This window comes from Cucurbita maxima, unplaced genomic scaffold (assembly GCF_002738345.1).
Source record: "Cucurbita maxima cultivar Rimu unplaced genomic scaffold, Cmax_1.0 Cma_Scf00005, whole genome shotgun sequence".
Classification (NCBI taxonomy): domain Eukaryota; kingdom Viridiplantae; phylum Streptophyta; class Magnoliopsida; order Cucurbitales; family Cucurbitaceae; genus Cucurbita; species Cucurbita maxima.
The window spans coordinates 913395-920214 of record NW_019272021.1 but is presented as its reverse complement, the minus strand read 5'-3'; the positions used below and the strand labels follow the sequence as shown (position 1 = coordinate 920214).

Genomic DNA, 6820 nt, shown 5'->3' with positions numbered 1-6820 from the left:
AACGAACATGAAGCTTGGATCTGAAAAATTCAAAGAGAGGTCGAGAAATACTCTTTGTGAAGATGTCAGCAACTTGGAGATGAGAGGGTACATATTGTGTACGAAGTTTGCCAGCGATAACTAGTTCTCGAAGGAAATGATAATCTAGTTCAACATGCTTGGCCCGCTTGTGAGAAACAGGATTAGAGCTCAAAAAAATAGCACTTTTGTTGTCACATAAGAGTAAGGGCTGCTGTGAAATAGGGACCTTGAGGTCATGCAAAAGATGCGTAACCCAAAGAAGTTCAGCAGCAGTTGTGGCAAGAGCACGATACTCAGATTCACAGCTGGAGCGTGATACAGTAGGTTGCTTTTTGGCACTCCAAGAAATGAGATTGTTACCAAGATAAATAGAATAGCCGGATGTAGAACGACGAGTATCGGGACAACCAGCCCAGTCAGCATCCGAATAAGCGACTAGCGTACTAGGAACAGTGGATGGACGAAAGATAAGACCAAAGTGGAGTGTTCCTTTAACATAGCGAAGAATACGTTTGACAGCAAGAAAGTGATCTACAGTAGGGGCATGCAAGAATTGACTGACAGAATTGACAGCATAGGCAATATCTGGACGCGTGATAGTCAAGTACTGAAGGGCGCCAACAAGAGATCTGTAGAGAGTAGGATCAGAGAAAGGAGAGCCATCAGCAGTCAGGTGTTGAGAAACAACCATGGGAGTGTGAACTGGTTTGCTATCGAGCAACTGAGCACGAGTAAGAATATCTGGAGCATATTTTAACTGACTGATAAAGAGACCATCAGAAGTGGGTGAAGCTTCAAGACCAAGAAAGTAGAGCATATTTTAACTGACTGATAAAGAGACCATCAGAAGTGGGTGAAGCTTCAAGACCAAGAAAGTAACTGAGAGAACCCAAATCTTTGGTAGCAAACTCAGAATTAAGCTTGCGAGTAAAGCTGTTAATAAGAGATGAGTTGTTGCCGGTAACAGGTAGCAAACTCAGAATTAAGCTTGCGAGTAAAGCTGTTAATAAGAGATGAGTTGTTGCCGGTAACAATAATGTCATCAACATAAAGAAGCAAATAGATAAGGTTAGATTGCTGATGAAAGACAAAAGGGGACGTGTCAGCGCGACTGCAAGAAAACCCAAGTGTGAGAAGAAATGAGCTAAAACGCTGAAACCAAGCACGAGGAGCTTGCTTTAAGCCATAGAGAGCTTTCTTTAATAGACAAACATGCATAGGAAATCGAGGATCAACATACCCAGGAGGTTGTTCCATATGAACACGTTCAATAAGCGTTCCATTGAGAAAAGCATTCTTGACATCAAGTTGTCGAAGAGGCCATTTATTTGTGACTGCAATAGAAAGCACAACACGGACAGTGGTAGCTTTGACAACCGGACTGAAAGTGTCAGTGTAGTCAAGACCAGGAACCTGAGTATAACCTTTGGCAACGAGACGAGCCTTGAAACGCTCGACGGATCCATCGGGCAAATATTTAGTACGAAACACCCATTTAGAGCCCACGATGTTGGTGTTGGCAGGGCGAGGAACCAAAGTCCAAGTATCATTTTGTTGTAACGCTCGAATTTCTTCATCCATGGCAGCCACCCAAGCAGGATTCTTAGCCGCAGATTTGAATCCTTTTGGCTCAGTGGATGCAAGAAGAGCAGAGAGAAGTCCAGATGAGCCCAACATACCAAGATTTGCTGGATGACGAGTCTTGAATATACCAGCTTTGGCGCGTGTGATCATAGGATGAGTGCCCAAAGAAGAGAAATCAACAGGAGGTTCAATAGAGGTTGAATTAGAAGTCGAGGGTGGTAAAGTGGAACCTGCAAGAGAAGTATCAACCTGCACAGACTCATCTACAAGGTCAGAACAAATATCACACGGGGATGAACTGGATTGAGGAATGTGCGGTGATGAAGTGGTAGGGGGGGATGAATCAATATGATGAAGATGTGGTTCCAAGAAATTTGAAATAGGAATAGTGGAAAGAGGTTGGGCTTGGGAGCTAGGGATAGCAGGAAAGTGAGTTTCATCAAATTGAGCATGGCAGGTGATATATAGCTTAGTGGTGGCGGGATCAAGACAGCGGAACCCTTTATGAACAGGACTATAACCCAAAAAAATACAAGGAATGCTGCGGGGAGAAAGCTTGTGAGGCATATAATCACGCAAATAAGGATAAACACGACAACCAAAGGGATGAAAATTGTCATAATGTGGAGTGTAGCCATAAAGGAGTTCAAAGGGTGACTTACCTCCAAGAAGTGGAGTAGGCAACCGGTTGATAATATAAGCTGCAGTGCTGAAGGCGTCAACCCAAAAACGAGGAGAAAGATGAGAGTGAACGAGAAGGGCCAAGCCAGTCTCAGTCACATGACGATGTTTTCTCTCAACACGACCATTTTGAGCAGGTGTATATGGACAAGAGAGTTGATGGTGGATGCCAGAATTACGTAAATGAGTTTTGAAACGAGTACTAGTAAATTCGGTACCACCATCGCTTTGAAATACCTTGATACGAGAAGAATATTGATTTTCCACAAATTTTTGAAATTGAAGAAAAATATCAAAAAAAATCAGATTTAAATTTTAAAGGGTAAAACCAAGTGAATCGAGAATAATCATCAATAAAAATAGCATAATAAAGAAAACCCGAATTTGATTTGACGGGAGAAGGACCCCAAAGATCACAATGAATAAGATCTAACACATGAGACGACCTACGTTCATTGCGGGAATAAGGCAATCGATGGCTTTTCGCAAGCTGACAAGTATTACATAATGATGGAGAAGGCAATAAAGACGTAAGAGAAAGATGACCTTTTTTATTTAAAAAAAGAAATAACAGAATGATTCACATGACCCAGACGAGCATGCCATAAATCATATGAAGCACGTAAAGATTTGTTTTTAAGGGCTGAAATAAAAGCAGAGTTGCCGCGCTCCAGCACATATAGCCCTCCATCTCTTTTACCGGTTGCCACCACCCTTCCTGTTTGATGATTCTGGATAGTAATAAGATTATTAGTAAATGTAACGGAGAGAGGAAAATCAGACGTTAATTTACTTATGGAAAGAAGATTTTTAGTGAGGTGAGGGACAACCAAGACATCTAATAAGTGAATATTTGGAACAGGAGAAAGAGTACCGATGTGGGTAATGGGTAGGGATGCACCGTTTCCTACAATCACAGAGTCCTTACCCGTGTAATTTTTAGACTGATCTAGAATTGATGGGTCGGCAGTCATATGGGCCGAAGCTCCAGTGTCCAAAAACCAATCAGCAGCATCGGGTCCAGCAATAGAACATGACGTGTTAAAGGCTTCAGCAAGGTGAGCATGAGAAGAATCAGGTCGAACATACCGTTGGTTGCAGCGGTCAGCATAATGGCCCTCTTTGCGGCATATTTGGCAATGAGGTGGTCGACGACCCTGACTTGAGTGGGTTCGTCCTCGATTAGAAGAGTTGTTTTTGTGAGAATAAGAACGACCTCGCTGGTTGGTAAAGGAAGCAGGGTGACTTTCATGAGTGCGACCACGATTAGTGGCTATGAATGCTGTAGGAGTGGAGTCAGAGGACTCAAGGGAGCGCTGGAACAACTCAAAACTTTCAGTTTTAGAGACTAGATCTGCAAAACAGGGGATAGGGGTGAGAGCCATCTGAGCAGTAGAAAAAGCTGAAAATTCGGTGCCGAGTCCACGAAGGAACCAGTGCACTTTATCAATGTCCTCGACGGGTCTGCCAATGGCATGAAGTTGGTCACAAATTTTTTTGAAGGCACGGGCATACTCAGCAACAGGTTTTGTGCCACGTTTCATCAACTGCAAGTCATCCTTGAGTCTCAGTTCACGAGCTTTTGACTGATGGCTGAACGTAGTTTCCAACGCAAGCCAAACATCACGTGCAGTAGAGAGACCAACGACAACAGCCATGGCTTCCTCAGTGAGAGAGGAGAGCAGGAGACAGAGAAGTCGTTGATCGGCTGCTTTCCATGCCAAATATTTGGGGTTGAATGTTGAGGAGGTTTCTGGTTCAAAGCGAGGTGGTGGAACCATAGTTCCATCGACATAGCCCAGCATGTCTTGACTCTCAAGAAGAGGGAGAAGTTGGCTTTTCCAAAGAAGATAATTGGAGGAAGAAAGTTTGATGGTGATCATATGGATTAGAGTATTGAAAGGAAGAAGATGATAACAAGATTCGGAAGCCATAGAAAAGAAAGGATCAGGGTTGTTAAACCGAAAGGGCTCTGATACCATGTGAATGTTTGATTAATCCACCACACCCAAATGGTGGTGAGAGTTCTCTTATTTATAATCATTTACAGACTACAGAAATAAGGTAAATTACAAATAATAAGGAAATAGCGATAAAAGGAAAGAATAATAAATGAATACAATATATTTGCATTTAGTAAAAGGGAAAATATGGTAACCGGTAATGTAAGGCAAATATCTAGATATTTGCCTTATAATGAACGGTCAACTATCCTTAACACATATACTAAATTCCTATAAAGTTTAGTCACTCACTGGATTCCACAATCCCGTTTTAAGGCCAGAGAATAGTAGGAAAGACACTAGTGGTGGTTCAAAATCAGTTAAAAGGAATTTAAACTACAAAATGTTAGTATTCAAACTTAGTTTTAATGCTTTTGAACATGCTAGCTAATTTATTATAATTGATGTACTTAGAGTGCCTAAGATCCAAATTGTTTACGCATGTGTTATATTAACACCATCAATTGGTATCAAAGCAAGTTTTAGGCACTTTATTTACATTAGTTTGAGCATGGTGGGTACCATTTTATGAATGAAGTTTTGTGGTTGCTAAAGTGGATGTTTATGGTTTTGACATTTTTTTTATGCTTCATTTGATACAATTATTGTAATTGGCCTAATGTGTACGATTTTTAATAAGTGAAGAAAAGTCTGTAATTTTTATGGAGTCATTAGAGTCCATTTTAGGTTGTAATTAATCGATAATGGAAACAAAAGCAAGCTGAACCAAAGAAGAAGATGGAAGAGGCGGTTTGGGTGTTTTTCTGCTGGTTGGGGTCCAGTTCAACGTTTTTAAGGGTTGATTAGACCGGTTCGTGATCCTCAGGAGCGGTTCAAGTTATTTTTAATTATTAATGTAATAATTTAGTTAATTGCTTACTTTAAAATGCCGGTGGCGCGAAAGACGATGGCTGTAATCGTGAGGCAGTGGAAGCTGTTGGAAATGAGGGGATACACAATGGATGTGGCGAAATCGCGATATCAGAGACGAGAAAATCGAAGGACTTCAGAGTGAACACGGATCAGCGAATGAGCCAAAGAAACTGCCGGATCATCAGGAGGAGAACAAAGATTGAGAGGAACAACCAAAATATGTTGTTGATAAATCTATGAAGAAGTCTTAGTTGTAGACGTTGAAATTGTTGAACGAGTGCCTTACGAAGGAGAAAATAGAGATTGAAAAAGAAAAGAAAGCTTTAGGAATGGAAAAAGAAAAGTTAGAGAAAGAAGTGGCTGAGCTTGAGTGAGAATTCTTTCCTTGTCAAACAATAGAAGGAAGAGAATGGGAAGAAAATTTAAATAAACATTCTCAATAACAATATCAAATGTTCAACTTTCTTCCATTTGTAACACAACAGAAAAAGATTGAAAGTTCAGACATTATTTATTGAAAGCAAATTTGCAAAAGTGCAATGCATTCCATTGCATAACAGGAAAACAAAGACGGGAATGAAAGAAAGTGCAATGCATTCCATTGCTTAACATGAAAACAAAGGCGGAAATGAAAGAAAATATATGAAATCAACAATAGCAATGACATACATGATGACTTCCAACAAGCTTGCAAAATCCTCCTTTCACACATCCAGAAATGCAGTAAGTCCAACATTTGCCATCGGTTTGATCATCTACTCCAGGCTTGCAATCTCCCAAACTAGGATGGTTGTTACAACACTGAGCCGTTGCATTCAAACTCTCTGTAACTCTACTCATTAATTTTCAATAAGAAAAAAAATAAAACTAAAAATTTATTTAATAAGAAAAGTTAGACCTGAATATAATATGAGAAAGGTAATGAAGAAGCCGGTGAACATTGCTCCTACTTTTGTCATTTCTCTTGATTGGATTGTAAAAAAATTGTTGAAATGTGTGATGTAATTGCAAGGGAAGATGGTGGGTTTTTATTGTAAAATTTTGAGGACAAACTTTATAACAAACCCTATTAATGAAACTATCTGTATCAAACTTTGAAAGGAAAATATGTAATTTATTTTTAAACTTACTCAATCAATTTAAACATTAATTTTTTACCATATAAATATTAAAGAAAAATATGTAAATTATTTTTAAACTTACTATAACACATGCAGAAGCAATTTGGATCTTAGATACTCTAAGTACATCAATTATAATAAATTAGCTAGCATGTTCAAAAGAACTAAAACTTAATGAGTTTCAATACTAATCTTTTGTAGTTCAAATTTCTTTTTCCACCCGAACTGGTTTCGAACCACCATTAGTGTTTTCTCTACTATTCTCCGGCCTTAGAACAAGATTGTGGAATCCAACGAGTGACTAAACTTGGAAGGGATTTAGTATATATAAAGAGAGAGTTTGTGAGAGTTTTTCTCAAGATTTTTCCGAAAAAGAAAATTCTATGAACCTTAGTCACTCTATTTATAGAGTGATATTTGCATGTTCATGCAAATTTGAGATTACCAAATTTTGACACTCAAAATTTCACTCAAATTTGTGGGATTATGTGGCAAACATGCAAGTTTGAATTAACCAAATTTTTTCATTCAAAATTC

General features: G+C 39.1%; 1 long non-coding RNA gene across 1 annotated transcript; it reads right to left on the bottom strand.

The window, feature by feature from the left end:
• Positions 1–5659: 5659 nt before the first annotated feature.
• On the bottom strand, positions 5660–6166 carry LOC111480046. The gene is made up of 2 exons (XR_002717735.1): positions 6061–6166; positions 5660–5986 (listed from the first exon to the last, which is right to left on the bottom strand). It is a non-coding gene; the product is annotated as an uncharacterized LOC111480046 (long non-coding RNA).
• Between the last annotated feature and the right edge of the window lie 654 nt (positions 6167–6820).